Source organism: Crinia signifera, chromosome 4 (assembly GCF_055691185.1).
Source record: "Crinia signifera chromosome 4, ASM5569118v1, whole genome shotgun sequence".
In the NCBI taxonomy this organism is placed as follows: Eukaryota; Metazoa; Chordata; class Amphibia; order Anura; family Myobatrachidae; genus Crinia; species Crinia signifera.
In genome coordinates, this window is record NC_139220.1 from 20,603,802 (window position 1) to 20,615,570 (window position 11,769).

The 11,769-nt window shown below is 35.4% G+C and overlaps 1 pseudogene; it reads right to left on the reverse strand.

Moving 5' to 3' along the window:
* Nucleotides 1-346: 346 nt before the first annotated feature.
* Nucleotides 347-10,096, reverse strand: LOC146073842 (protocadherin gamma-B1 pseudogene; annotated as a pseudogene).
* Between the last annotated feature and the right edge of the window lie 1,673 nt (nucleotides 10,097-11,769).

Consider the following 11,769-nt stretch of genomic DNA (forward strand, 5'->3'; position numbering starts at 1 on the left):
AAAAGATCCCAATTTTTGATTGAAAAGAGGGCTACATTGTCCAAAAACACACAGGTTTTAAAGAACATGTGCGTTTTCAAGAGAAAATGTATTTTTTTATTGTGGGATAAATCACCTGATAAAAACATAGCCAGAACATCAGAAAAAATATGAAAAATATATTTTTATCTCCCATTGTTTTAACATCTGTCTAGTATTTTCTGTTATATTGTATTTAAGGATCGTTACTGAACAATACTAATGAGAGTAAAAAAAATCAGAAATAAAACTACTGTATGTCCTCCATGCAATTTTATTTGCATACATTAATGAAACTACAGTACTAAAATTAATCCTATTCCAGAAAACAAAAATTAATTCAGTTAAATTTAAATTTACTTTTGAATCTTCTTAATTAATGATTAGTCTTGAATAGTTATTTAAATAATCATGAACATATTTACTTTCATTCTAGACTCACAGAGCTATCAGAGAGTAGCACACTGTTTGACACTGGAACTATCACATTATTGCATTCATTACATTTTGAGCTGACATAATAGGATAGATATGATGGGAGTTATACTGCAGATGAGATGTTGCCGATAGCAACCAATCACATTCTATCTACAGTATTATCTTCTAGAAGGTGCTAAATAAATAAGGAGTAGAATCTCATGGCAATATTCCATCTTCAATAAAACTCCCATCTTAGTAAAATGTACCCCAATGATTCCACATTTAATTCGATTTTCAATGTATGCAACTTACCTGTTGCAAGCTCTCAGTTGCTGAAGGTTGTGAAACATTTTCTTTTGCAATTCCAGAATTATCAGCATCAAGAAGACTGTCTATATCAACATCTGGATTTGGTTTCCGAAAACTAAAGTCACTTTCAGTTGAGTCCAGAGCAACACAAACATCATATGAAAGTGGAAAAGGCAAACTTGCAGTACTATATCTAGAAAATAATTGAGGATCCATCTGAGAATAAATGTTTGGATTTATTGAGGTAAAGCTGGTTGACGGTTCATCTTTCCTGTATTTTGATAGAACAGCTAAAATTACAGTCAACATAAAAAAGAAACAAATCAGGGCTAAGGCTATAACTAAATACAACTGCACATTTGATGGGGACTGTACATTGGTTGATTGACTATTGAGTTCTGGAGCAACATGTTGGAAATCTTCTGCAGCAACCAGATTTAATGTAACAGTGGCTGAGAGTGAAGGATCTCCATTGTCCTTAACTAAAACTGCTAGTCTTTGTCTAAAGTTATCCTTCTCTTGAAAGGTACGTGATGTTCTAATTTCTCCATTGTTGTGGCCAATAGTAAAATAGAAGGGTTCTGATGTTTGCATGAAATGATAAGAAAGCCAACCGTTGTGCCCAGAATCAGCATCGACTGCCACCACTTTTGTCACAAGTTAACCTTGTTCAGAAGCAAGAAGAACAATTTCAAACACACCATCACTTTCTGGTGAAGGATAGAGAACTTTGGGTGCATTATCATTCCTATCTACTACAAGAATTGTCAGGGTTGTGTTACTGCTCATGGATGGTAATCCATTGTCTTTTGCAATTATCTGGATTTTAAATTCTTTCTGATCTTCATAGTCGAATGATCGTTGGGCATAGAGAACTCCAGTGACTGGGTTAATGGACAAGAAAGAAAATACAGGAAATTTCTCCACACTTGTGCTCACAATGGAATATGAGATTTTACCATTTTCTTCTGTATCAGGATCAGTAGCTTGCACACTATAAATGGAGCCTCCGGGCATGTTATTTTCTGTTATGTAAGCAAAATAATTACTCCTCTGAAAAACTAGTGGGTTATCATTAACATCTAATACTGTCAAACTGATGTTTTTTATCGTGGCCCGTGGTGGAGATCCTTTATCGGTGGCTACTATAATAATGTTATAGTATGATGTTTCTTCTCTGTCCATAGCAGTTGTGGTAACAATTTTAAAAAAATGTCCAGATGATGATAATAGTTTAAATGGTAATGCATCTTTAATCTCACAGACAACAGCGCAATTTTCTGCTGAGTCTTTATCATGGATGTTAATCAGAGCAACCACTGTACCTGGCAATGAATCTTCAGGGATTGGAGAAGAGAGGGAATTGAGTGTTATTTCTGGTGCATTGTCATTCTGGTCTATTATTTGGATCACAACATTGGCATGAGAAACTAGGCCTCCTCCATCCTGTGCTTGAACAGACATTTCATACATTTTTGTTCTTTCAAAATCCACATTTCCTTTGGGTTTTTTTTCTCCATTTCTGGAGTCAATTCCAAAAACATTCAATGCATCTTCAGGAATGTTACTAAATGAATATGTTATTTCAACATTTGAACCTTCATCATTATCATTTGCTTTAACTGTAACCACCAGTGTGTCAAGCGGCATATTTTCATGTAGTGTAACTTTATACACCTCTTGAGAAAACATAGGAAAATTATCATTGACATCAGTGACAGAAATTTTGACTTCCATAGTACCAGTAAGCATTGGACAACCCTTCATCTGATGCTGTTCATAAAAATTCTGGGTTTCACGATCTAGAGGTTTTTCTAAAACAATTTCAGGATATTTCATGCCATCAGAATTGATTTTTTCACCCAATGTAAAATACTGGTTCTCACTAAGCAGATATGATATAATAGAATTAGTACCTAAATCAGGGTCTGTTGCATATTGCAAAACAAAACATGCACCTGGTGAAGTCCATTCGAGAATATCTAATTTGATGGATTCAAGATAAAATTTTGAAACAATATCATTTATATCTTGAATTTCAACCTTGACATTGAAAAGATTTAAAGGATTTTCTACCAGCACATCAAAGGTTAGAAAGCAGGGATCAGGTGCAGCACATAATATCTCCCTGTCTATTCTGTCTTTTATATACAGATTTCCATTTTCTAATTGCACAGAAAAATATTTCTCTGAAATATGAGAAACAAGACAGATTTGTCTATCAGAAAGTTTCTGAATATTAAGTCCCAAATCCTTTGCTAAGTTACCAACAATTGAACCTTTTCTCATTTCCTCAACAATAGTATAATGAATTTGTGCAGATGTTGAGTAACAAACCCCAGAAATTAAGAAGTAAAGTGTTACTTGCCATCCTTTGTATGCCTTTGCTTCATGGGTCTTAATTGTATCCTTCAATGTCTCACTAGTTTCAATTCAGTGTATCCTATATTCAATAGGTTTGAATTCCAGAAAAAAAAAATCTTCTTAATAGCCAACTTAATATCCAAATGTCTCAAAGATAAAACCTAAAATACTTCAATCCAATATAAAGGACTGTTATTTTAAAGTTCAATTTTATGGTTTGCAAACAGAAAAATCTGGAGTGTGAATGAGGAAAAATGGCTGCTCTTCTTCGTGCAGATCTGCAATGTCTGATCATAACAGTGAATTCACTTTGTCTGTAAATCGCTTAACTTCTTGGTAAACAGCGGCGCTCTGAGGTACATATATAGAACTGCAGCACAACTGAATTCTTAAATCACTCATAGCTAAGAACCAAACTAGTAAAATTAGATTTTTTTATTTTACATTTTTTTTAAACAGATTTAGGCTTGTGACATTTTTGAATTACAATCATATGTTTTCGCTATAAAATGTATCAGTATTTAAGAATACAAATAAATGTTGATAATTATATACTTTTATTATAGTCAAGTATGAAAAAATGCAATACACATTTTTACAACTGTATGACCGATATATAAAGAAGTGATTTGATTACATAATCCAAAACTCTATGTTTAATTGTATAGTCAATATGAAATACATATTAATCTTTTTGTCTTTTAATAGTTTAAGCATCCAAAATTAAAGTTCTGTAAAGTACCTTACATTGGCCTGATTCATGTTTTTAATTAAAACACAAATGCTAGCATTATAACTTTGTGTCTGGAACAAATGATGTTGCCATGTAAAGAGAGCAAATTTTTTTTTCTGTGCAGGTAATAATTGGCTGTTTTTGCATATGGCCTACAAATGTTAGACAGGTTTATTTTTACACTGCAATTTAGATTTTAGTTTCAACACACCCATCCCAAATCTAAATGGGTTCCAGACACTGGACAGACATGCCTGGTTAGACAGTCAATAAGTCGACCCCAAGTTGTCAATCTGGCCAAAAAGGTTGAAGCGGCCAAAAGGTTTATACTGTACAGTAGGGTCAAAAGGTCTACAGTCAAAGAGCGGTATTCAATTAGGCTGATTCACCAGGTTTTTATGGCGATTTTGTGCTGTAAGGCGAATTTCTGACTAAAACGGTGAATCACCCTATTCAATGACCAGATGGCAAATACATGTCAAGGTTTTTTCGCCATGATTCAGCGAGTAGCAATCGCTATCTTTTTATGGTGAAGTGGAATGTGAACTTTTAAAATAAAGTGTTTTGTTTTTTACAATTGGTGTAAAAAAATCTGGAATTTTATTCTAAGGAGGGGCATGCTATTTTTATTCATGTGCTGTAAGCACATGAATATATATTTAATTAAAAAATATATATATATTTTTTTACACATAGCAGCCAGCAGGGGGCCGGAGCCGAGTCGCTCATTACATATTCATATATTCACTTCACCCGATCATTACATATTCATGATCGTGTGTAGTGAATATACGCGGTCCCCTGCTGGCACCCCCGGGAGGGCAGCCTGTGCTGCCTGGCACCCGGGGAGCCCACCTCCCCCCCACAAACGTTCTGGGGCAGGCAGGGAGACTTCCATCTCCCTGCCTGCCACCGTCCTCAGGCTCCCTGCGGCATTCGCCGCAGGAGCTCAAATTCGCCGGTCAGGGGCAGCGAGCCCGTGACTCATTGAATACCGGAGCCGGCGAGGCTCCGGAACGCGGCGACCAGTGGCGAATGTGCAGCGAATCCTAAACAGGATTCGCTGCACATCGCCAAAATCCACATTGAATACCGCCCAAAATGTTGGCTGTGTCTAAGTTTGACAGGTACAAAATGTCAATGGGTTCAAAAGGTAAACATGGCAATGATTGAAACGCAAATGGTCAATACAAAAAAATGTTAATTTGTGAATTTTTTTTTTACTTTTGCTTCATTTACCATCCACATGGATTAAGATTGGGAATAGTAACTTGTGCCAAGCAAAGTGTGGGTTACACTAGTGTGATCAGTGAAGCTAACCTTGTGATGGGACATGGTACACTAATTGGGGTTGCATATGCTAAAACAAACAAAATGATTCCACAAAACTGTGTCCAGCATTTCTAGGTCAACCTTCTTCATGTTGACCTGTGACACTCCTGAATTTTTGTACCTGTCGACTTTAGACAAAGTTTACATTTTCACTGTCAACCCTTTGAACCTGTAAACTTCTTACTTGTCAACTTTATGGGGTCGACCTACTCAGTGGCGTAACTAAGTTTTGGGCGCCCCCACATGCTCAGCGCCCCCCCGCAGTGGCGGGGGCTGCGGTGCTATAGTTACGCCGCTGGACCTACTGTATAAACTGTCTATCCAATAATCCACACCATCTAAATCTCTCTGCACATGTTACATCTTCCCCACCTGCAGTGCAGCATAATTTTGCTCAGGTTCTTGTTTTTTTGCTTACTTACAAACATGAATCAGGCCCATAGATCAGTCAGGGAATTTCTAAAAATAAAATGCACAAGGTATGCCATTATTATATTACTTTTATTATCACATTTTTAAATCATTTTAGAGCATATGAGAAGCATTTCTTTGAATGACAATGATTAGAGATGATCTTGCAGCTAATCCAAAGCATATTCTAATTTAACATTCACTAGCATTGCACATAATTTACAAGGTCATAAATAGGCAGAGAACAGAAACTCTATCAAATAATATATGAAAACAACTAACCATAAAACTATGGATTGTATTTGATAGTTTTTCCACTAAAAAAAGATACTAGACAAATTAAAAATTTCTAAACCAACAAAAGGGGTTGGTGTAAACTTAAGCTGCTTTCACATCGCATAAACGGCATTGACCCGGTAATTGGAAACGTTTTAAAAAAATGGGCAGACAGCCTTAACCCCTTTCACACCGCATAGCTTAAATGGTATACAGTGGCAAACGCAGGATTTTCAGAAGGGGGTTTCCAGAGGGGCGGAGCAAAGCACAGAGATGGACACTTAGGTGACCCAGTATATGCCTGGTCAGTTAAAGTATTAAAGGCATAGCAATGTATTGGGGCCCCTACCGATCCTCCAGTGGTAGGGGTGGGGGAAGCTTTGATGTCCCGCGGGTGGTAGGGCGTATTATATCAACTGCTCAGCATGTAGGGCCTGGATCAGTAATTTTCACTAATTACCCCTTTACTGCACAGATGGTGGGAGATGAGGTGGGAGAAGGAGGCATTGGGCTGAATGAAGGGGCCCTGATACATAACTTCCAGGGTGGTAGAGGATGTTTAATACGCAGAGATGGGGTGTATAGGGGAGTGGGCTTAGTATTCATAATTTTCTGGTGGGAAGACAGCTTGCTTGACTGCAGATATCTCCAGTTCCCATAAATAGATTTCTTAGATTTTAATGGAATAAATAAATAAAAACTAGACAATTCCCCCTACCAAATGGTACTGTGGACTAGGGGATCAGAGTTCAGGAGGCAGAGCAATCTGCCAACGAGTACATAAAACTACATACCAGGTGTGTGGAGCTGCAGCAGTAACCAGCTGCTGGAAGGCTGATATCTCTGGTTCTGGGAAGAGTAGAGACAAGCTACTAGTGTTGATCAAAGGCGGAGAGTCTCAGCTTTTGGAATATACCCTCAGAAAAACTCTAAGTCAGACAGAACCTGAAATATCTGACTGGGAAGAGCAATTAACAGGCTTGGATGGGGACCACTGCTTTGAAGTCAGATATCTCCGGTTCACAAGGGTCGATTTTTTTAATTCTTGTACCCCTGGAAAGAGGGGACCCTCAGCTTTCAGCCTAGGTCTCTTAGACTCCTAGGGGGGGTTCTGGGTACTCAGAAACCCCCCTGCGTGCGCTACTGGTATATTACATGTTTAAGTGCGGTCTGAAAGGGGAATTACCGTTTCAATGCCATTTTTTACCATCAATTCTTTAAATGTGTAGAATCCTGCTTTTAACACGTTTCAAAATACCGGTATTCTGTAACCCGTAAATTGACAATGGAGCTTTCACATTGCAGCTGTCCCGGTTTTAAAATGGTAAAAAAAAAGCTATATAAAGCTGCAATTTGAAAGGGGTATAAGTGGACCTTTTTGTGAGTTGGATGCTGCCTTGTCCATGTCTGAGACTATTGCAGGTAACACATCTGCCAATTTATGCAAATGCCACTATAAAGCAATTCACTAGTATACATGTATGCTTAAACCAATGTACAGTACATAGATTGTCAAAACCTTTATACTCTGAAATTCCTCTTGGCACATCTATGAGTTGCACTATTTCCATCCGACTATGACATCTTTTGTGAAAAATTATTTGTCTCATTATTTAACCAATATCTGAAATACGCCAGTAGCATTCCGAAAATACTCCCATAAGATGGACTATATGCATGAATCCACTAAAAACCTTCCAATCACTGCTAACACATGCCCAATACATTTTTAGAAAATATCCAAGGTCATGCATCTCCTGTATATGTCAGACTGTGGTATGAAGGGCAAACCAGGACATTACAGTGGTAAGGGCACATGAGGCCAGCCATTGAAGTGTTTCACTTAACTAATAGAGAGTGCATCAAGCTGTATTTACTAAGCCTTGTTGAGAGATAAAGTATATGGAGATAAAGTACCAACCAATCAGCTCCAGACTGCTGTATTAAAGGGCCTCCCCTGTACTCCAGTAGGCCAGTCTAACCCTGCCTGTATGCCTCAATGGCAACTTCAACTCTGAGCACATACTATTTGGAGGAATGTGTGGTGCAAAGTAGACATTTGTGCTGAATCAGGATCTATAGGAGCTTCATTGTTTTCCGTTATAAGATTCCCTACCAGAAGACTACTTACACAAATACTGTACATATACAGAACATAGCATGTATAAGATCCGTTATTAATGGAATTCAACATAAAAGAAACTGGGTATCAGTGAAACGACATTGATATTGTGCTATGTGAAATAAAATCATGAACCATAAAAAGTAGATCAGTTTTTTTTAATTAACCATTAAATCATGTAATTAAAAATAAATCAAGCAATGTTCTTACTAACATTAAACCAAATGGACTTCTATATTCTGATTAGTTTACTGAATATTTCATTAGTACAGATATTAGAGGTCAACTGAAAGTATGATTCAACAACCATTCCTGACTTGAAAGCATATCGTGGGCATAGCGTGTTTAGCACCTTCTAGAAGAAAATAGATAGTATCTGATTGGTTACCCATAGCAACATCCCATCTGAAATAGAATGCTGATCTTAGTAAATTTCCCCTAATGTGTCTATTTGTCATTTTTTATTTATTTGTTACTTTTTTATTACTATTGTTTCCTTTTTATTTTTTTTCCATTCTTACAGACTCATTGCTTATATTTTTTTGATGAAAGACAATGAGTGCGAAATGCATTAAGTGGGTGACCATGTGCCATGTCTGGAGATTGCTAAAGGAGTATCTAACACTGTTCTAGGAGTATACCTGGCTGATTTCTGGGACCTAAGGAATATCCATTTAGTGTTGGGTGAGATCTGTGACCCCATGAAGCAAGTTTCTCCACAAAGTCACCTGCTGGCCATACAATATATATATGTTGCTGATTATCTGTGAAATGTAAATGCTCTGTGTTTTGTAAATAAAACTTTTTATTTTCTATAGAAGGTGTTCCCCCACTGTTGTCCTTTTCTATTTACATGTGAGCTGCATCATTGTGGATTAAAACGAGTGTGGACCGATGAAATATACATGACAAAGAAGGATCTTCTCATTGAATTTATAAAGTGACAGAGAAACTAACTAAAGGTGCGAGTTTTAAACTTGAGGCTTTGACTTTTGAATCTGTTTCACCCTATTAAGAATTTTACCAAATTTTTCACATTTTTGGGCAAAACTGATGAAAGTCCTCAGTTCATCCATTAGCTGCTATTTCAGATAATTTTGCACAAAAAGTGGTTCTATATTTGTTTACTATTTCAATTTAAGTTAAATAGGTTTGAAACCTTAATAAGTAAACACAATTATAACACCACAACATGCTTAGTCCTCTCACAATTCACACTCCTCATTTAATTGTAAATCATAATCCCAGAGAAGTTAGAAATTAATTGTGCACTTTCAAGAATATTCATATAGCTAATGTTTGGAAGCAATATACCTGTACAATCAATACAAGGAAACCAATTTACTGAATAGCTAGAATTAATGCTGAAAAATATAACAAAAATGGACTCTAAAATAATAATTTTAATAAAATTAACTTAAAATAAATAACAAAAAATATAAATTAATTAGTGATAATAACTTCACAATTCTTTTTTTTTTAAGTTTCTAATTAGACAATGGAAAAACACTATAATGTATACTTTGTTGTCTGCAAAGTATATAAAATGTCTGCATACTGTGCATCCAAGGCAGAGTGCATATCATGTATAATAATAATAATAATAATAATAATAATAATAATAATAATAATAATAATAATAATGATAATAATAATAATTATTATTATTATTATTATTATTATTATATTAGAGATGATGAATATATATTTGAGATTTAATTTTATATTATTTTGTCTATGATTTTATTGATGACAAATGATGTACTATAAATCACTTTTTAATCACATTGGAGAACTTCCATCTATACTTCTATACTGGATTTTAAATACATCATATTTTTTTTATATTATTTTATTTTACATAAGAATAATGTGTTTTATGTTATACAAACAGTTCCACTATATAAATGTCAATGTCATAAATATAGTACTATGATGTTTGTTATTGAAAGCTAAATACCAATATTATATTGATGAAATGATTATCGTTGATTAAAATGAATAAAAAATGAATTTTGTAAATTTTTAAAATTGGTTTATTAACATTTTCTAAAATGGTTTATTAATAACAGATACATGCTTGAAACTGGTGCAAACATAATGTCCCAATGTAGTCCACAACCTTGTTCAAATATATCCATAGATATTCCAAACTGTAGTTCTGCAGCTTTTCATTATACAGCAGGTTCTACCCAGCAAGGAACTTCAGTAAAGGGAATCTACCAAAATAACAAGAGGGCACAAAATGTAATATAGTCTATACGGAATTTTTTCTTCTACCAAATATTACACATGCATTAATCAAAGTACAGTATAAAGCAGGCATATCATTCAACACTTAAAAATATCCAATCTGATCCAATTCGGATTATAACTGCAAAAACAAAGCCAAAATAGACCAACAAACAGTAAAGTGAAACAATGAAAATAATAAATGAGTATCAATAAAAATCTGTAGCAATGGCTTTCTACAAGAAAAAAATGAAAACATAGGCTGATCTGAATTGTATATATGATCTCTGGAACATCCAACAGTGCAAAGTACAATTATGAGAACTTCAACACAACATCAATATAGAAGGAATTGAAAAGCACGTGGGGCTCTTGATTGTATATCAAATAGAAGGCCCCTCAATGCGTTTCATCACATGAACTTCACTTTACGCTAGGCCAAATTGCCAATACAGTATTGCCAATCATACTAACTAAATATTTGCCCATTTTCATATTTGTATTGGTATATTCCAGCACAATTCAAATCAATTTTAAATTAAACTCAAAGGGTGTCCATGATATGGGCAAATCAGCAAGTCTTCAATTACTACCTATACACCATCATTATGAGGATGATAGTATAAAGGGAGCGAACATCTTTTTTCATTTTTCTCAAAGATTGAATACCTCCGAAGCTACTGTAGATGTTGCCTATATGGAGATGAAAGTCTTTTCTAGTTTCTTGTTTTAAATTCTTCATAATTTTTTCCTTCAAAGTAATTAGTAAAACAATTCAGAAATGAAACTATATAATCACTAAAAAAGAACAATTAAAACATAAAGACAGATTACATTTTCCTTTTGATTTTACTTTATTTTCTTTTTCTCTTTTCTTTCATTTCAGCCATATATTAAAAAATGTTTTTATAATTTTATTTACCAGAACAATTATATTTATGACAGTCATACAGTAAATGACATATTTCCAACAGAAATATGCTTAATTATAACTTAACTAAGTATATTTTATAAGCAAACTTAGCATACTAAGGAAAATATTTAATTTTTACTTCTATAGATTACCCTGTGCAGTAGGTCTTCTGTCACAGAATCAAACTGAAGAAATTTGCCTGCAGTGTATCACAGAAAGACTTTCATGATTTTTGTGTTGGCTTACCTTAGATAAAATACTTGTCAGAACTCGGAGGCTTACCACCATTGCAGGTCCCAGCAGTATTCCTTTTAGCCACTTGGTGTGGCTATGGTGCCAAGAGTGGCAGCAGCAAGGTCCTGGGGCATGGAGCGTGGAAACTGTCATTGTGGTTCCTTAGTCTGCCTGTGCTGGATCGTGCTAGAAAGGGGTGGCTGAAGCAGGGAGTGGCTGAGTCATGGATCCCCCATGTTGAAGACCAGATCATCACTGGGTGCGTCCAGCCAATCCAATGAAGTCTTCCCCCCTAATATGGTCTAGTCCTTTAGCCACAATGCCAGTTCTTCAAGTTACTTACTTCAGTAAGGTGCTCAAGCTCTGTACTCCCTGGTTTACCTTGGGATACTCTTTTTAGCTGTT